The 21,658-nt window shown below is 35.5% G+C and overlaps 2 non-coding genes across 2 annotated transcripts; both read left to right on the top strand.

Annotated features, from left to right (window-relative positions):
* The first annotated feature begins 11,585 nt into the window (after positions 1-11,585).
* LOC132358026 (U6 spliceosomal RNA) lies at positions 11,586-11,692 on the top strand. The gene has a single exon (XR_009500389.1). It is a non-coding gene; the product is annotated as a U6 spliceosomal RNA (small nuclear RNA).
* A 9,659-nt stretch (positions 11,693-21,351) lies between these two features.
* On the top strand, positions 21,352-21,454 carry LOC132358040 (U6 spliceosomal RNA). The gene has a single exon (XR_009500398.1). It is a non-coding gene; the product is annotated as a U6 spliceosomal RNA (small nuclear RNA).
* Positions 21,455-21,658: the final 204 nt, after the last annotated feature.

The following is a 21,658-nucleotide window of genomic DNA, read 5'->3' as shown; positions in this document are numbered from 1 at the left end:
ATTTCCACCCAAGGGATAAAAATTTAAAAGCTGCATTCCAGGTATAAAAATAAAATGACTTTATTTATTTATTTATTTATTTATTTTAACATCTTTATTGGAGTATAATTGCTTTACAATGGTATGTTAGTTTCTGCTTTATAACAAAGTGAATCAGTTATACCTATACATATATCCCCATATCTCTTCCTCTTGCATCTCCCTCCCTCCCACCCTCCCTATCCCACCCCTCTAGGTGGTCACAAAGCACCGAGCTGATCTCCCTGTGCTATGCGGCTGCTTCCCACTAGCTATCTATTTTACGTTTGGTACTGTATATATGTCCATGCCACTCCCTCACTTTGTCCCAGCTTACCCTTCCCCCTCCCCGTGTCCTCAAGTCCATTCTCTACATCTGCGTCTTTATTCCTATCCTACCCCTAGGTTCTTCAGAATCTTTTTTTGTTTTTTTTAGATTCCATATATATGTGTTAGCATACGGTATTCGTTTTTCTCTTTCTGACATACTTCACTCTGTATGACAGTTTCTAGCTCCATCCACCTCATTACAAATAACTCAATTTCGTTTCTTTTTATGGCTGAGTAATATTCCATTGTACATATGTGCCACATCTTCTTTATCCATTCATCTGTCGATGGACACTTAGGTTGCTTCCATGTCCTGGCTATTGTAAATTGAGCTGCAATGAACATTGTGGTACATGACTCTTTTTGAATTATGGTTTTCTCAGGGTATATGCCCACTAGTGGGATTGCTGGGTCGTATGGTAGTTCTATTTTTAGTTTTTTAAGGAACCTCCATACTGTCCTCCATAGTGGCTGTATCAATTTACATTCCCACCAACAGTACAAGAGGGTTCCCTTTTCTCCACACCCTCTCCAACATTTATTGTTTCTAGATTTTTTGATGATGGCCACATTCTGACCGGTGTGAGATGATATCTCATTGTAGTTTTGATTTGCATTTCTCTAATGATTAATGACGTTGAGCATTCTTTCATGTGTCTGTTGGCAATCTGTATATCTTCTTTGGAGAAATGTCTATTTAGGTCTTCTGCCCATTTTTGCATTGGGTTGTTTGTTTTTTTGATATTGAGCTGCATGAGCTAATTGTAAATTTTAGAGATTAATCCTTTGTCAGTTGCTTTATTTGCAAATATTTCCTCCCATTCTGAGGGTTGTCTTTTTGTCTTTTTTATGGTTTCCTTTGCTGCGCAAAAGCTTTTAAGTTTCATCGGGCCCCATTTGTTTTTTTTGTTTTTGTTTCATTTCTCTAGGAGGTGGGTCCAAAAGGATCTTGCTGTGATTTATGTCATAGAGTGTTCTGCCTATGTTTTCCTCTAAGAGTTTGATAGTGTCTGGCCTTACATTTAGGTCTTTTATCCATTTTGAGTTAATTTTTGTGTATGGTGTTAGGGAGTGTTCTGATTTCATTCCTTTACATGTAGCTTTCCAGTTTTCCCAGCCCCACTTATTGAAGAGGCTGTCTGTTCTCCACTGTATATTCTTGCCTCCTTTATCAAAGATAAGGTGACCATATGTGTGTGGCTTTATCTCTGCGCTTTCCATCCTGTTCCACTGATCTATATTTCTGTTTTTGTGCCAGTACCATACTGTCTTGATTACTGTAGCTTTGTAGTATAGTCTGAGGTCAGTGAGCCTGAATCCTCCGGCTCCATTATTCTTTCGCAAGATTGCTTTGGCTATTCGGGGTCTTTTGTGTTTCCACACAAATTGTGAAATTTTTTGTTCTAGTTCTGTGAAAATTGCCAGCGGTAGTTTGTTAGGGATTGCATTGAATCTGTAGACTGCTTTGGGTAGTAGAGTCATTTTCACAATGTTGATTCTTCCAATCCAAGAACATGGTATATCTCTCCGTCTGTGTGTATCATCTTTAATTTCTTTCATCAGTGTCTTATAATTTTCTGCATACAGGTCTTTTGTCTCCTTAGGTAGGTTTATTCCTAGATATTTTATTCTTTTTGTTGCAATGGTAAACGGGAGTGTTTTCTTAAATTCACTTTCAGATTTTTCATCATTAGTATATAGGAATGCAAGAGATTTCTGTGCATTAATTTTGTATCCTGCTACTTTACCAAATTCATTGATTAGCTCTAGTTGTTTTCTGGTAGCATCTTTAGGATTCCCTATGTATAGTATCATGTCATCTGCAAACAGTGACAGTTTTACTTCTTCTTTTCTGATTTGGATTCCTTTTATTGCTTTTTCTTCTCTGATTGCTGTGGCTAAAACTTCCAAAACTGTGTTGAATAATAGTGGTGAGAGTGGGCAACCTTGTCTTGTTCCTGATCTTAGTGGAAATGGTTTCTTTTTTTCACCATTGAGGACGATGTTGGCTGTGGGTTTGTCATATATGGCCTTTATTATGTTGAGGAAAGTTCCCTCTATGCCTACTTTCTGGAGGGTTTTTATCATAAATGGGTGTTGAATTTTGTCAAAAGTTTTCTCTGCATCTATTGAGATTATCATATGGTTTCTCTCCTTCAGTTTGTTAATATGGTGTATCACATTGATTGATTTGCATACATTGAAGAATCCTTGCATTCCTGGAATAAACCCCACTTGATAATGGTGTATGATTCTTTTAATGTGCTGTTGGATTCTGTTTGCTAGTATTTTGGTAAGGATTTTTACATCTATGTTCATCAGTGATATTGGCCTGTAGTTTTCTTTCTTTGTGACATTTTTGTCTGGTTTTGGTATCAGGGTGATAATGCCCTTGTAGAATGAGTTTGGGAGTGTTCCTCCCTCTGCTATATTTTGGAAGAGTTTGAGAAGGATGGGTGTTAGCTCTTCTCTAAATGTTTGATAGAATTCACCTGTGAAGCCATCTGGTCCTGGGCTTTTGTTTGTTGGAAGATTTTTAAACAGTCTCAACTTCAGTGCTTGTGATTGGTCTGTTCATATTTTCTATTTCTTCCTGGTTCAATCTTGGAAGGTTGTGCATTTCTAAGAATGTGTCCATTTCTTCCAGGTTGTCCATTTTATTGGCATATATTTGCTTGTAGTAATCTCTAATGATCCTTTGTGTTTCTGCAGTGTCAGTTGTTACTTCTCCTTTTTCATTTCTAATTCTATTCATTTGAGTCTTCTCCCTTTTTTTCTTGATGAGTCTGGCTAATGGTTTATCAATTTTGTGTATCTTCCCAAAGAACCAGCTTTTAGTTTTATTGATCTTTGCTATTGTTTTCTTCATTTTGTTTTCATTTATTTCTGATCTGATCTTTATGATTTCTTTCCTTCTGCTAACTTTGGAGTTTTTTTGTTCTTCTTTCTCTAATTGCTTTATGTGTAAGGTTAGGTTGTTTATTTGAGATGTTTCTTGTTTCTTAAGGTAGGATTGTATTGCTATAAACTTCCCTCTTAGAGCTGCTTTTGCTGCATCCCATAGGTTTTGGGTCGTCGTGTTTTCATTGTCATTTTTTTCTAGGTATTTTTTGATTTCCTCTTTGATTTCTTCAGTGATCTCTTGGGTATTAAGTAGTGTATTGCTTAGCCTCCATGTGTTGGTATTTTTTAACAGATTTTTTCCTGTAATTGATATCTAGCCTCATAGCATTGTGGTCGGAAAAGATACTTGATACGATTTCAATTTTCTTAAATTTACCAAGGCTTGATTTGTGACCCAAGATATGATCTATCCTGGAGAATATTCCATGAACACTTGAGAAGAATGTGTATTCTGGTTTTTTTTGGATGGAATACCCTATAAATATCAATTAAGTCCATCTTTTTCAATGTATCGTTTAAAGCTTGTGTTTCCTTATTTATTTTCATTTTGGATGATCTGTCCATTGGTGAAAGTAGGATGTTAAAGTCCCCTACTGTGATTGTGTTACTGTTGATTTCCCCTTTTATGGCTGTTAGTATTTGGCTTATGTATTGAGGTGCTCCTATATTGGGTGCATAAATATTTACAATTGTTATATCTTCATCTTTGATTGATCCCTTGATCATTATGTAGTGTCCTTCATGTCTCTTGTAATAGTCTTTTTTTAAAGTCTATTTTGTCTGATATGAGAATTGCTACTCCAGCTTTCTTTTGATTTCCATTTGCATGGAATATCTTTTTCCATCCCCTCACTTTCAGTCTGTATGTGTCCCTAGGTCTGAGGTGGGTCTCATGTAGACAGCATATATACAGGTCTTGTTTTTGTATCCATTCAGCCAGTCTATGTATTTTGGTTGGAGCATTTAATCCATTTACATTTAAGGTAGTTATTGATATGTATGTTCATATTATGATTTTCTTAACTGTTTTTGGTTTGTTTTTTAGGTCTTTTCCTTCTCTTGTGTTTCCTGCCTAGAGAAGTTCCTTTAGCATTTGTTGTAAAGCTGGTTTGGTTTGGTGGTGCTGAATTCCCCTAGCTTTTGCTTGTCTGTAAAGGTTTTAATTTCTCCGTGAAATCTGAATGAGATCCTTGCTGGGCAGATTAATCTTGGTTGTAGGTTTTTCCCCTTCATCACTTTAAATATGTCCTGCCACTCCCTTCTGGCTTGCAGAGTTTCTGGTGAAAGATCAGCTGTTAACCTTATGGGGATTCCCTTGTGTGTTATTTGTTGTTATTCCCTTGCTGCTTTTAATATTTTTTCTTTGTATTTAATTTTTGATAGTTTGATTAATATGTGTCTTGGCGTGTTTCTCCTTGGATTTATCCTGTATAGTACTCTCTGTGCTTCCTGGACTTGATTAGCTATTTCCTTTCCCATATTAGGGAAGTTTTCAAATATTTTCTCAGTACCTTTCTTTTTCTCTTCTTCTTCTAGGACCCCTATAATTCAAATGTTGGTGCATTTAATGTTCCCCCAGAGGAAATTACTTTATTTTTAGTAAAATGTACACACACATAAATACACACACACACATTCCACATAAAGAAATATCAGATACAGTATATGAAGGAAAATGAAGAGGCCATTTCATAATGATTATTAAAAATTTGAAGAAGAACCTCATTCTATTGTCAATTTTATTGTGTATCATGAGGTCTGAATAATTACCTACACAATTTTCCCTTCTTCCTGAACACACAATTGCACACACACACACACACCCACACAAACTTATTTTTCACCAAATTTCTCTTAAAGCAAAGAGTCCATCTAGGCAAAAACACCTAGACATAAAAACTGCACTAAACTAGAGTGTATCTTCATACTGTACATATTTGCTTTACATTATCTATGTGAACAGAAAGAGAAAAAAATGACAAGATAGAAATATAAGGAATTGAAACTTACTGGGATCATCTAAATTCTCTTGGAGCAGTTGTTAAAGTCAGCCAGTTTTAACATAAAATATAATATTTTAGAAACCACATATTTATTGGTAGCTAAGATGTCAGGTAAAATTCTGAAACAATCAAGAAAAAATTAAGTAAACATCACTAAAATAAGGTACAGTTTCCTATACCAACACTGAATTATATAAAAATATCATACTTTGAAGTTTCATTGTAATCTAAGATAAAAATATGGCTCAGTGGTAAAACTGGCCTTAATAATCATACGTGCATCCATTCACTCACTAATCTATCAATTCATTCATCAGACACTTATTAAGCATCTACCATATACTTCCAGTGATAGACTGTGCATCTACAGAGATGAATAAACCAAGTTCAAAATGCAGTAGGGTGACAAGTCAAGAAAAGAAACAATTGTAAATGTGATATGCAAAAACAATTGTGAAGTTTTCACACACTGAAAATTCTGATTATCTCTTTCTAAGGCAAAGAAAAAAGAACAACGTTAATGAATTTTGAATACTATATTCTGATTTCAAAATTAATTTTTAAAATTAAGACACAATGACAAAACATCAGCTATAATACCATGATCCAGAGATAATCAATGTTTACATTCTGTGTATATATACTTCCTTTCATTCAGTGGGTATAGATACATATACATATGTATTAAATAAAGTTTATATGTGTTCATATACATATATATGTATTATACAAAATTTGAATCACACCATATATAGTTTTTACAATTTTCTTTTTAAATTATTTGTATATTGTAAATATCTCCCATTGTTAAATGTTTTCTTAAAACATTTTTTTAAATGACTGCATAAGATTTTATAATATGCATGTATTATAAGCTATTTAGCCATTCCCTATGTTAGGCATGTAAGTCCTTTCCAATTTTCATCTAGCATAAACAAGACTTAGAGAAATATTCATCTACATCTTTGTGCACAGCTCTGATTATTTATTCACAATAATTTTCTAGAAGTACAAATTAGGGGACAAAGCAATAAGGAAGATTTTTTTCATTTTTTTTATATTGAAGTATAGTTGATTTACAATATTAGTTTCAGGTGTACAACATAGTGATTCAATATTTTTATAGATTATACTCCATTTAAAGTGATTAAAAATAATGTCTATATTTCCCTGTACTGTGCAATATAGCTTTGTTGCTTATTTATTTTATACATAGTAGCTGTTTCTCTTAATCCCATACTCTGATCTCTCCCCTCACACCTTCCCCCTCCGCACTGGTAACCACTGGTATATTATCGATATCTGTGAGTCTGCTTCTGTTTTGTTATATATATTCATTTTTTTAATTTTTTAGATTCCACATATAAGTGATAACGTACAGTATTTGTCTTTCTCTGATTTATTTCACTAAGCATAATACTCTCTAGGTCCATCCACATTGTTGCAAATGGCAGAATATAATTTATTTTATTACTAATATTCCATTATATATATATATATATATATATATATATATATATATATATATATATATACACAACATCTTCTTTACTCATTCATCTGTTTTTGATGGTCACCTATGTTGCTACCATATCTTGGCTATTGTAAATAATGACGCTATGAACATTAGGGTGCATGTATCTTTTCGAATTAGTGTATTCATTTTCTTCGGATATATACCCAATAGTGGAAATGCTGGATCATATGGTTGTTCTATTTTTAGTTTTTTGAGGAACCTCCATGTTGTGTTCCATAGTGGCTGCACCAATTTACAATCCCAACAACAGTGTACTAGGGTTCCCTTTTTCCACATCCTCGCCAACATTTGTAATTCGCAGACTTCTTGATGAAAGCCATTTTCACAGGTGTGAGGTGATGCCTCACTGCAGTTTTATTTGCCCTTCTCCCATGATTAGCTATGTTCAGCATTTTTTTCATGTGCCTGTTGGCCATCAGTATGTCTTCTTTGGAGAAATGTCTGTCTATTTAGGTCTTCTGCCCATTTTTTAATCAGATTGTTTGGTTTTTTTGATGTTAAGTTGTATGAGCTGTGTATATATGTTGAATATTAATTCCTTATCGGTCATATAATTTGAAAATATTTTCTCCCATTCAGTAGGTTGTCTTTTTGTGTTGTTTTATCTCTTTTATTCCTCACAATTATTTTGGTTACATAATGCTATTATTTCATTTTTGGCAAAAGAAAAACCTAGCATGACCAACCATCTTAGTTTGTTCATGACTGTTCCAATTTTAGCACTTAAAATCCAGAATCCCTGGATACCTCTCAGTCACCAGTAAATTGGGATGATTGGTCACCCTAGAATTGAAGGTTGGAGCACTTACGTGATTCACTCAAAGTAGCACACCAGGTAATTGGTGGAGCTGAGATTTAAATCCAGTTCAGACTCCAAAGCCCATATTTTAACTTTGGATACATTCATATGAGCAATGTGGTAATATAAATTACTACAGGAAAACATGCTGGAATAGCTGGCTGACCACGGACAAAATAAAATTAGATCAATACCTAACCCTTTACACTAGAATAAATTATTGATCAATAAACAATTTAAATGTAAACTCTGGATGAAAACATAGATGAATACATGTGTAATCTTGGAGTAAATATGGACATTCTAAACATGACACAAATGCTAGAAACCAGAAATGAAAGAATGAATAAATATGATTTCATTAAAAATACATATCTATAACTTAAAACGTCCAACAAAAATTTTTTTAAAAAAAGGATAAACGGGGAAAATATTTGCAACATAGATGGTAAATGATTAATGACCTAAATATATAAAAAAACCTCAAAAATTAATAGGAAATATCTAAACTCCATAACAGAAAAATGGACAAAAGACATTAATAAGCACTTCAAAAAAGAAGTACAAATGGCTAAAAACTCATGAGTAAAATGTCATACCTTTAGTAGTGACAAAATTATGCAAAATAATACAAAATACTATTTTTCCTGAAGCAGATTAACAAAGATTAAAAATAATTAATAATACCTGGTGTTGATGATTGTATGGGGAAAATGGGCCCTCTCATACAAACATGGTAGAAGTATAAAAATAGCAAAACATGTAAAAGCATTTTGACAATATAAATCAGAAGCCTTAAAATGCATATTTTTAATCCAAAAAAATCCCTTTTCAAGACACTATCATAGGGAAATAATTTGACAAATATACAAAACTATATGTACAAAATGCTCATTCTAGCACTGTTTATAATAGCATATAACTTAAAATGACTTAATATCTATCCATTGGTATTAGTTACACAAATTATGGCACATCCTTGTAATGCAATACTATGTAACCATTAACAATCATTCATTCAATCATCCATTCATCAAATATTTATTGAATGGCAGGCATATTACTAGTTGCTGGGGATACAGTTTTAAAAAAGGCTATATATTTATCCTCCTATATCTACTATCTATGCAGAAAGTAAACAGAAAATAGACAAAAGAACTGTAACCTGCAATAAGAACTTAATGGAGATAAACAAGAGGCTGGGAGAAGTTAGCAGAAGGACTTAGATCCATATTTATTTATATGCAGGTCTTAACTTCCCCCAAGTAGACACGTGTCAAGGATTCAACTACATGGAATATTCAAATTTGTTTCAAGACATGTTTAATATGTGCTATAATCAATCAAGCTCCTTATGATCTCTCTTACAGTCTAGAGAGCAGAGCACACATGCCAGTTAAAAAGTGTCTTTCCAAAAGGGTGGTGAATTCAGAGTCTCTATCCTATAATCAACAGAGATATCACCACCAAACTCTGCCCGAATAGTCAGACCATGTGAACTCTGCTCTCATACAGCTCTCTCTGGACTTCAACATTGACCACCTGCTCAGATTCTTCACCTTTTCTCTCCCTTTATGTTGATCTCTGATTACTTGCAGGGCATCTCCTTCTAGTATATTGAAACATATGAAATTACTGATATTTATCCATTTTGGACCAACCGAAATGACAATTTCATATGATCAACTTCCTATTTAAAAAAAAATCCTCCATGTCAAAATCCTGAAATACTTTTTTTTGGACTCACCAAGACAAATGTCTTGCTCCTCTGCTGCCCACACTGCAGTTGCTACAAATGAGCCATGAGCTGACGTCAGTAATGGACTCCACTTACAACACTAATGTCTCAACTATGTATTTTCTCCTAAATTCTGACATTTAGAATAACATGCTATAATTTTATACTTTATTTCCATCATATCACTTATCTGTTTAGCCATCCTACAAGAGAAGAAGATGGGAGGAAAGGATATTCAGTTGAATATTATTCAAGAAAGCTCTATCTCTTTCAGCCATTTTTGAGGGGAATACTAGCAAACTTTAATTGTGTGAACTTAAAAGATATTTGCATGACCTCTGCAACAATCTAGAAAATGAAGAAGGTATTCATCAAATTTATTGTACAAACTGTAATATTTATAGAGACTTCAGTATAGCTAGCCACTATTGCTACAAACCTTGGAGTCTGACAAGTTCAAATCCATGAACAAATTTTTGAGTTAGTGTCCTCACTTGTAAAGTAAGGGTAAGAATAGGACCTGCTTCATAGGATTATTAGGATAATTAAATGAGATAACACATATAAAATGTACTTAATACAGGCAGACACATAATAAATGCTCAACTAAAAGTAGTTTTCTAGCCTCTTAAAAAAACATTTTTTATTCTTTAGCCTAATTCCCTAATTATAAGATAGAACCTAGACACCAGAATTGCAAAATGGGCAGCATTTTGCAATTTGGGGTGGGAAAAAAAGCATAGAAAATTCTTTGCTCTAAATTCTCCATGAAGGGGCCCAGTGATTCCGCATTTGGCCAATGCTTCTACTTGCTTTTCAATCCTAGTGAAAGTGAATTACACAGCCAATTTAAGTAAAGACTGAATGACAGAGCAGAAGAGAGTTTCCCCACCCCCAATTGCATTATTTTCTCTGTGCAAAGGAGAAACATTTAGCGTTATTCTTAGTGAAATATATATCACAGTTTATAAATTGACCTTGTAAGATTTTTAAAAGTGCACCCTCCCCATTAGGTCTTGAAAATATAGAGTGGATATACTTATAATTTAAGCCACTACACTTGGGCTTACCACAGCTCAAGTAACTTTTCCTGGCTAGCAGGTAAAACAGCTACTGAATGTCAGGGGCCAGAGATTCAGGCTTGGGTCATCCTCAGCTAAGGTGAAGCAGGTGCCCAGCGGCTGTCTAAAGCAGCTCAGTAGCCAAATGAGGGTGAACCAGCATAGCAAACAAAGGACAAAACTTGAAGTTTTCTAAGATTCCAAGATGTCAATCTCTAAGCCAGGTCAGCAAACTCTCTGAACTCTGGGAAGTTTTTCCTTGAAAAGACTCTCAAGCATTTGTTCCAAAGTTTTAAGGGCCGGCATAGCCAGTGGCACCTGCAACTGGCAAGGACCCATCCTTCAAGGTGTGCCAAAGGCCTACTCTGAACACTTTGGGCACCAGAATGTTAACTGCAATTATCATGTTAGAAACCTCTTTCTTAATATTGGATTGACTTCTTCAAAAAGACAGAAAAATTATATTTGCCTAAGTCTAGATCCTGTCAAGATTCTACTTTTCTTTTCTCAACTAATTCTGAAATTATTCCCCCATGCAGACAACAAGTCAATAAAGCCCAGTAGAAAAAATACTATGCCTCGGAGATCAGATCCCAGTTCAGCACTTACAAGGCATAAGACATTGGGCAAGTTGCCTTAGTTAAAAAAATCTGTAAAGTAAATATAATAACATACCTACTTCGTAGGGTTATTGTGACCATTAATATGTAACTTGATAGAGTGCTTAGCCTATACAACTCTGCTTAAAAAATATTGGTTCTTTTATTATTTTTAAATTACGTTTTATTATACTTGATCCCAACCAGATCCTCTCTTCTGTTAACCAGCTCCGCATCATTCCTTGTTGTTTTTTGGCTGAATCCTACTACAGTCCATGTTGGTTACAATCAGCAGAGAACTCTATGCACAGCTGCTCAAAGGATAGGGTCTTCATTAACTGTTTCTACCACTCTGGCCATTTATGTCCTCATTAGCTATTGCACAGATTCATATATTGCTGGAACTTAAGGTGGGGATGTGGCTCCCTTCCAATCAGCACTCTGAAAAAAAAAAAAAGCCAGCTGCTATTCAGAAAAACCTTTTCTCTCTCTCATCTCCAGGCTAAATGGAAAGAGGAGTTTAATAGTTTGCCCTGTCTTTGGCTGTATGCCACCCAAAAGCATTCAACCATTACTAAATTAAAAATGACTTCATGGTGCTCATTTCAGCAGCATATACACTGTAATTGGAATGATTCAGAGAATATTAACATGGCCTCTGCACAAGGATGACATACCAACTCATGAAGCATTTCATAATTTTAAAACAGGCACTTTCATATATTGTGCTGAAAGTGAAAATGATAAAACCCCTATAACAGTGAATCCAGCAATATCTTCCCAAATTGCAAATGTATTTACCCCTTGATCCAGCAATCCTGAGTTTAGAAATCTATCCTTCACATATATGAAATGATGTATTTACATCGCAGACAGAACAAATTAGGATGTTCTCTATACATTGATATAGAGAAATATTCAAAATATGTAATAAAAAATACTATTTCGAGATATGGAACAGATTAACTTTTGTATAAGAAAGGGGCCTGAGAATATATATTTACGTTTGCTTGTACTTGCATAAAGAAACAGAATAAACTAATAAAAATAATTACCTATAGTATGGATAGAAAATTATAGCCAGCAGGACTGCTGCCTATTTTTAGAAATAAAATTTTGTTGGAACACAGCCATACCATTTGTTTCTGTATTGTCTATGGCTGCTTTTGCACTGCAATGGCAGAACTGAGTAATTGCAACAGAGTCCACATGGCTTGCAAGCCTGAAATATTTATTACTTGAGCCTTTACGGAAAAAGTTTGCCAACTCCTGACTATAGGGTAGTGGGAATGGATAGGAACAGGGATGGAAGTAAGGCTTCTCAATGTACACACTCTTTTATATGTCTTTGGTTTTTGAACTTTTGAATGAATGTATTGCCTTTTTATAAAAATAAAATAAAAACAAAACCAATGAAATCTTGTTTGAATGTTCTGGGTAGGAAACAGACAACGATAAACCTAGAGCAGGGATTTGTGTTTGGGCTTTGAGCAGCCCAAACAAATTTCTTAACAAATATTTGTGAAATTAAAAAATAATCAACTTAGAAAATTCATTTAAAATGAAAAAATTACATTATGGTTACTCCCTGTGTTGCACTCTCAAAAATCACCCATGTGTACAATAGCCTGAAGTGTTCTTGTTTGGCTACTTCATACACATATATGGAGCCTACTAAGAACCAGGCACTGTGCTAGGCAGGTAGTAAGAATTATATTTGTTGATATTATGATTAGACGCTTTTAATCTAATATATATTGAGCTCTTATTCTGTGTTACATGCTGTTTTCAGTGCTTTATATACATCATCTCATTTAATCCTCACAAAATCCCAAATTTATAACTTCAGCCCAGTCTTCTTTCCTGAACTCCAGACTCACATAGCCAACTGCCTACTCAGCTTCTCCATTTGGCTGTCTAATAGACATCTCAGACTCAATTCCCCCAAAAGCGAACTGGATATTTCTTCCCACAATGCAACTGCTCCATCCACAGCTTTCTATATCTCATTGGACGGCAATTTCATCCTTCCGGTTGCTCAAGCTGAAACACTCAGTCTTCCTTTAACCTCTCTCTTCCTCTCATATGACACATCTCATTCTCCACCTCTAAAATTATCTAGAATCTGACAACATCTCATCATATCCACTACCATCACCCTGTTCTGATGCTCTGGGCCATCATCATCTCACACCCAGCCTTGTCACTGATTTCCTTGTTTCTCCTCTTGCCCCTTTACAATCCATGTCCAACATAGCAGCCAGACTCATCCCTTTAAATGTAAGGTTAGTCATATCACTCCTCTTCTCAGTACCTGATAATGTCTCCCTTTTTCATTCCCAGTAGAGGCCATTATCCAAGCCTCTATTCATCTGAGGCCTACTCTGACCATACTCTTTAAAAGAAAAATTCTGTCCTCTCAATTCCTACCCTGACTACTCCTCCCCTTACTGTGTTCTATAATTTATTTTTCTGTATCATTTTCCTCTTTTAACCCTATATCATTTCTTTATGTATGTCTTTTTGTTTATTGTCTGTCTTTGTGGTAAAAAGTAGACTCTCGAATATTTGTTGAATTAATAAACAATTTCTTGGGATGTAGGGATTATTTCTTCCTCCATTGTACAGAAGAGGAAAAAAGGCTCAGACAGGTTAACTGATTTGCTCAGAAAATTAATCAGGGACAGGGCAAGGAATGAAACCCAGATACCTCAGACCCTAAAGTTCATAGTCTTAACCACGCAACAACTTCCTGCAATTTATGGTTTAATGCAGGCTATGCCCACCTGTGTGTATATTGCTCAGGCACAAGGGTACCTGCAAAGCAAGATCAGCAGTTGTCATGGAACTGGAATATAGCTCTCCAGAGAATAAAGCAAGCAAATGAGAAAAGCACATGGGTGATAAAATGGTGCCATTCACGTTGACAATTTCTGATATAGCCTTACCTGGATAATGGCAAAGAGCCATACTTGAAGGGTTTTACCATCAACCTACATTTTCTTCTTCACTTACTCTGCACAATCGTGTTAATGATACTTAGGCCAAGTCAAATAAAACATTTCCAACTGCCTGAGTTACAGAGTCATTTCATGGGTAAATATCCATTAACGTTTCATGCCAAGGCATGGTAGGATTGTTTAGGCAGAGTCCTTTGGGTGAAAGAGCCCCAGGAAGTAGAAACTTTTGTCAAAATGTGAATTGTGACTAAGCCTTCAGTATCTCCTCTTCAGGTGGGCTTCAACTTCTAATGCAGCCTAAGGGGCAGAGAGTGTACTGAAAGAATTCACAAATTTTCCACAGAATTCCTGTGACCTAGTAATTCTGCTCTCTTACAAATGCCTACTAAATGTTTTATTTTGCTTAGTGAAAGCATTTAGAGGATGGTGGCACTCAGAATATGCTTATAGCCCAGTTCCTCCTGGGATAGGGGGATGGTGGGCTCTGGGGGAATTTGCCTTTCCCAGTTCCATGTAATTTGTCATTGTCTGCTCAATGCCCAGTGGGAGTAAACTAGGTCAGAGCCTTTTAAACTGGGCCCTAGGGCCCCTAAGAAGCTTACTAAATTCCGTGTAATATTTTACAGGTAAACTTTAGACCTCAGATCCTTTCGTAAAAGTGCTGATTTTTTAAAATAACTTTTTGTGATTGCTGATTCTGTATCCAGTTGTTCCCTTTTCTCAAAATTATAGTCTTTTCTTTTCTCTGTAGTGTAAGAAAGAGAATACAGTGGCTTAGAAAACTGATTCTAGAGCCAGAATGCTCAGATTCAAATCCTGACTCAGTCATTCACTATGAGTTCTTAGGCTTGTTAGTTAACCTCATTAATCTGTTCACTCATTGGTAAAATGGGCTATTTTGAGAAATCAATGGGATCACATTTGCAATTAATATTGTAATGTATGCAAATGTTTAGTATGATACTGACATATAGTACTCTTCTTTTTATATGCTCCCAAGTATGAGATTATATAAAGGACTCAGAGTCTGCAAGACTGGTTCTGGAATCCCAGCTTTGCCATGGACCACTGTAGAACTTTAAGTTAAGCAACTTTATTTCCTCCCACCAAATTTTTTTCATCATGAAATGAAAGGATTGAATTAAGTAATCTGAAGTTTCTTCTAGTTCTAACATTGAATAATGTTCTATAATATTCTATAATAAGGACCAATCCAGAAAAATGTTATAAGGTAGTTTTCAATTCTAGGCCTAAAATATTTAACTTCATAAGTAATAATGTGAAAAGAAAATTTTCATTATAAAACACGTAAGATCTATTCCTAATTTTACTCCCTTAATATTTGCCTTCTTATTGCAGATTACACCCCCCCCCCCGAAATGTCTCATTTTTGCAAACTAGCATGTATTTTGTTTCATGACAATTTGCTTCCTATAAAGAAATTACATTATCAAACTTTACCACTCATAGTTCAACACATTTTCCTCTTTAATATAAAGGTTATTTTACTTCAGAAAAGTACAAATCTTTTAATTAGAAAACAATTGAATGATGTCTTATATTGTCTCATGGGGATAAAGAATTTCCCATTTATCAAGTACATGGGGAGAAATCACAGTTGGGTTGAGGCAGTGCTCATTTCACTTAGTGAAATTAACCTGATCCAACTAGAAACAGAAATGGGGAGAAGACTGTCCTTCTATGTAGATCTAAATGTCCAAACGATTCAGAACTGGTCAGCTTAAAGAATGAAAATCTGTGTATTACTTAGTTTTGCTGTGGTAACAAGTGACTCAAGAATCTCAGTGGTTTGTAATGACAAAGGTTTATTTCTTGCTTGTGTTACATGTTAGTTGCAGGTTGGCGGCAATGCTGTGCTGCCTCATGTGACTTATTCCAGGATCCAGGCTGAGGAGTAACTCCCAATCTGGACCTACTACTCTCTGGCAGGGGGAAGGCAAGAGAGCTTATAAAACCACCTGATGGCTCTTGGAGCTTTTCCTTAGGACTGGCATACTGTCTGTTGTGATCATATTTGTTTAGCCAAAACAAATCATATGGCCAAACCTGAAGTCAACAGGACAAGGACATATACTTCCTGCACAGAAAGGTATTGCAAGTCACATGGAAAGGAGTGAGGATACAAACTCCTCTTACAAGGAAAGGGCCAGGGAGTAATTAGGAATAATGATACTATCACCATCTGCTTTCTGAGTCAGAAATGTTTATTTTTCTTTCTTCTACATGCAAAATAGACTGGTAAATCTGGTTCATGTTTCTCTTTGCTAGCTTGGTAAACTCCATGAGGACAAGGCTATGTCTACCTTACTAATGTATCCTTAGCGTTGTGCTTGAAACATAGTAGCTGCTCAAAAATATTGTTTAATTAATGAACGAAGGAATAAACTGAAATAGCCTGAATGAATAGCATATTTCCTTTTTGTTTGGAAGGGGACAGGGAAAGTACCCATGAATTGATGACAGGCTCCATAAAGCTGAAGCAGGGCTCAGAAGTGGGTTTAATGACCTGGGCCTATGAAAGACACTAGGTTTTTCTCTGAGCTGACACGACTGTGTTCTGTAGAACTGGGGAGAAATCAATTTGATTAAAATGAAGCTTATGGTTTGTAGTGCTATTTAGAGCTGATTAATGATGAACTCCTCTCATCGGAAATGTAATACCCTGACGTTCTTTCCTGCTTTGCAAATAAGTTTCCATGTAGCCGGCTGACATCTCCTTAACAAACCCAGAAGACAGAAAGCTTTCTTGGCCAACTTGCCCCTCATTAAACTTCAGTACCCACCCACTCACAAAGAAATCTTTGAAATTAGTACATGAGAGTTTTCTATTTTGATGGCTTGATGCTATTCGGGAGAAAAATAAGATTTTATCCACAAGATGAAAAGAAACTGCCATTATTTCAAGAGAAACACTGTCTTTGTGATACCTTGAATTTTAAGGCATTTTCCTCCCACTTTTTTCTGAGCTTTTGAATATGTATGAATCATCAATATATCCAGGGAGGCAGGAATCACCATCGCCTTTGTAATGATGATAATGCCAAGGGAGACAAAATGACTTGCTGATGGCAGAGTGAGTCAGCGAGTCAGCAGCTGAGTCAGAAGCAAAGCCCTGGTTTCCTAATTAGCAGGCTGGAGGTCTTAATGCCCAGGCTTCTGTCTTCATCTCATGTCCCCTGGCACTGCTGGGGCAGCTTGGAGGGGTGATATTATTATTCTGCTTTGTTGCAGCTCTGGTGGGTTCCTTCTGCCTCAATGTATTTGCTAACAAAAATTACACATTAGTAATCCTGAAAACTAGCAAAAGAGAGGGTGGGAATGAAGTCATGCAGATGCATATTCATATATCATTTGCCATGTCATTATAGCTCCTTTGAGTACACAAATTCTTACGGCAGCACATAGCCAGAGCACGTACTCTGCAAATGCCATGTAGCCTGAAAAGTCAGTGTGTGAGGGCAAGAGAAACAGAGAGCTCCGAAATGTTAGTTCATTTCCTTCCCACTTTTTTTAAAAACTTCTCTCTCTCTTTATACATGAGGACAGTTGAAACACAAAGAAGGTTTGCTGCTGGCCATTTTGACCAAGCCAGAAATGCACTTCTCCTATTATTATGCTATAATAATTAGTTCATTCCCATTACACCCCTTGGCTGTTCAATCCTGAATGAAGGAAGGAAAATTTGTAGTGGAAAATAGGAGGCTCGTTTTGCATTCTTATTACAGAGCAGAAAAATGAGTGTCATGTTTCCTCCATCATCAATTTCTTTCTCTCTACTGGATCTTTCCTGCCAATAATGAAACATATGTTATTTCAAAAGAAGGAAGGAAGGAACTAATGAACGAACGATCTTGACCCCACTTCCTACTCCAACTATGCCTAATTTTTCTCTTTCATTTTACAGCAAAACTCCTCAGAAGTGTGAGCTATACCAGCTGTTTCCAGTTTCTTCTCATTTTATCTTGAGCCCATTTCAAGCAGGCTTTGCTAAGATCTGTTCATTAAATTGACTGTGTCACAGTTACTAATAAGCTCCATATTGCTAAATTCAGTGAGTGATCAATATTCAGTGTTTGGTCATCTTAATTGACCTTTCTGCAGCATTTGACACAGTTGGTGGTCCTTCTTCCTCTAAATACTGTTTTTCGATTTGTTTCCAGGATGTCTTACACTTTTAGTTTTCTTCCTACCTCATTGCCCACTCCTTCTCAGTCTCCTTTGCTTACTTTTCCTTATCACCCAGATATTAAAACACTGACATGCTAAAGGGTTCAGTACTTGGTCTTCTTCTCCCTTCTAAACTCGTATCTTTAAAAATGTTCCATATTGAATAACTCCCACATGAGTTACCTCCAGCCCAGACATCTCCTCTGAAATTTCAGGCTAATATTGTTAATTGCAATGCCATTCTTCTAGTTTCTTAGACCAAATCCTTAGAGTGATTTTTACTCTGTTTCTTTCACACACTAAATCCAAATCCATCAGCAAGCAAATCCTTTCAGCTCTACCTTCAAAATATAGCATATCCGGAATCTTACCATCTTTCATCACCTCCACACTGCCAGTACTCTGGTCCTTCATTATTGATATAGTATCCTAACTGATCTTCCTGCTTCCACCTTTGTTTTCTTTCAGTCTCTTCTCAGCACAGCAGTGAGAATAACCCTGTCAAGACTGAAGCCAGCTCATGTCATGGCCCTGCTTCAGAGTCTTCCAGTGAAAGGGGGGAAATTTTTTAAACGTTTCGAAAGGCTTCTAATATTACTCCAAGTAAAAGCCAAGGTAAATTGATACAGGGTCTAGCCTCCCATTACCTAATATCATCTCTTACTACTCTTCCCACTGCTCACTCTACTCCAACTGTTCCCAAAAATGTGCACCAGATATGGATCTGCCTAATGGCTTTGCACTTACCATTTTCTCTACCTGGGAAACTCTTCATCCAAATATCTACATGATTCACCCCCATACTACATCTGTGTCTTTATTCAACAGTTAACTTCTCACAATGGAATATTACTACTATCAAAAAGAATGAAATACTGCCATTTGCAGCAACATGGGTGGACCTAGAGATTATCATACTAAGTGAAGTCAGACAGAGAAAGACAAATATTATATATCGCTTATATGTAGAATCTAAAACATAATACAAATGAATCTATATACAAAACAGAAACGAACTCACAGACATAGAAAACAAACTTATGCTTATCAAAGGAGAAAGGGAGGGAGTGGAGGGATAAATTAGGAGTATGGGATTAACAGATACAAACAACTATACATAAAGTAGATAAGCAACAAGAGTTTACTGTATATCACAGGGAACTATACTCAATATCTTATAATAATCTATAACAGAAAATAATCTGAAAGAAAAATATATATATATATATAAAACCGAATCACTTGGCTGTATACCTGAAACTAACACAATATTGTAAATCAACTATAATTCAACTGAAAAAAAATTAAAAAAACAACTTCTCAGTGAGGCCTTCTCTGGCTACCTGATATAAAATTTTTTAATTTCCTTTTTCTCTTTGTACTTATTACCACCTAGAATATTATATGTTTTATTTTTATGTTATTTTCTGTCTTTCTCCACTAGTCTCAGAGAGATAGAGATATTGCTTTTGTTTTGTTTCCTACTGGCACATAAAACTTTATTCACGCTAGTGAACGAGTGACTGGATGAATGAATGAATTTGGTGGTAATAACAAACTAATATTTTATGTAGGTAGCAATTAGCTCCTACTGAATAATTAACCATCCCCAAATTTAGTGATTTAAAACAACAACTATCTGGCTCATGATTTTATGGATCAATAATTTTGTCTGAACTCAAGCTAGACAGTTCTTCTGGTCTTGGCTGGTCTAACTAATGCATTTTAGTCAGCTGCAAGTCAGCTAAGGAGTTTTCCTTCTTAGACTTAGCTCGCTGTCAGCAAAGAAAACATTGGCAACTAAGCCACATGCCTGTCATCATTGAGAAGGCTATTCCGAACTGTTCACCTGGGACCCGGACAGGGTTCTGAGAGAGAGCAGAAGTGTGCAAGGTCTCTTAAGACCTAGGCTAGGAACAGCCACAACATCATTTCAGCCACATTCTATTGATCGAAGAAAGTACAAGAATAGCCCAGATTCAAGGAGTGGGTAAATAAAATCCTCCTTTTAATGGAAGGAGTTACAAAATCACATTGCAAAGAGACATGGATACGGGGAGGGGGGTGATTTCAGCCATTTTTGCAAACAATCTAAGACTGTAGGCTACCAAGAGAAGATCAGAAATCCTGTCCAGAGAGCTTTCTGAAACAGAAACAGATGACCAACTCAACTGAGTGGTTCAGCCTAAAACAAGAATTAATAATCTCTCAGTATCCATGTATCTTTCAACAAGATCAACCTTTCTATTTAAGTAATCTATCTTCCACTTTTTACGTCATTTACGACTCAGGATCGATATTGTGAAACAGCGTAATAGAAAAGAATAAGAACAGTGATTTTTAACACTGAGTATTCCATTTTTAGATTCATTTCTTTCTGTACACATTTATGTGGGAGACAATTCTCCATGGGTCTCTCATGTTTCTACAAGTCTTCTGAGCACTGTAAGTTTTCATTCTGGACCATCTTTTCAAGTACATTTATATAGCAAATGGCTTTGGAAGATAAAGATACTGACTCCTTCCAGAGCAAAGAGCAGGTTTGTTTACTCTCCAGTGTAATAAAGATATTATCTCATTCTAGGAGATATTGGAGATATTATCTCCTTCAGTCAGGTTTGTTTACAGCCCACTGTAAAAGATTCTGGTTCCCTGAACTCAGTGTTCTTCAACTGTGACATAAACACACTACATGTACAGAATTCACCTAGGACCACTCCATATTGCCCCCATGGAACTTGAGGGCAAGAGGAACTGACGTGAGCATGAAGATCATACTGGCTACTGTGCTGTGAAAAATAAAGTCCTTCGAATCTGACCCAGAAGTCTTTTTGTTTTCTGCCAGTATCCATGAAATGTAGCAAGCTGACTGGTTAGCTTGCAAGTATGGTAAAAAAAAAATCCCAGAACTTTCACAGTTCTTAATTTTTAAAAAATAATTTGCATTCTTTAAATAATTATACATTTAAATCATATGGGCACACACCAGGTTGTTTACAAATATGGTGAACATAAAAACATCATCACTTTTCTTTGAGTCTCTACAGTATAATCTATTATGGTTTGGCTACTTACGGGAACAAATATCTTACATGAAAGTGAACTGTTCTAGATTTTATTCTGCATGTAGTTTACTCTCCAAAATAATGTGCACTTTTTAAAATCACAAAGTTCCACAAAAGTAAAACTTCTTGTTTAAAAAAAAATGCCATTTTCACTTCAGCAGTACACATACTAAAGTTAATGTGATACAAAGAAGATTATCAAGGTTTGTACTCAAGGATGATATGCAAATTTATGAAATGTTTCATATTTGGGGGAAGAAAATGAATAAAAGAATGTCTTGATAATATAAATAAATATATAAAATAATATACAATATAAAATAATAAATATATAATATAATATAAAAGAATAAAAAGAAAAAGGAAGATTAAACAGTTGGGTTAAATATAAAACTAATAATAAGATGGTAGATAAAAGCCAAATATATCAATAATCATTTTAAATGCAACTGATGT

This window comes from Balaenoptera ricei, chromosome X (genome assembly GCF_028023285.1).
Source record: "Balaenoptera ricei isolate mBalRic1 chromosome X, mBalRic1.hap2, whole genome shotgun sequence".
NCBI classification, from domain to species: Eukaryota; Metazoa; Chordata; class Mammalia; order Artiodactyla; family Balaenopteridae; genus Balaenoptera; species Balaenoptera ricei.
This window is presented reverse-complemented; position numbering and strand designations above follow the sequence as displayed.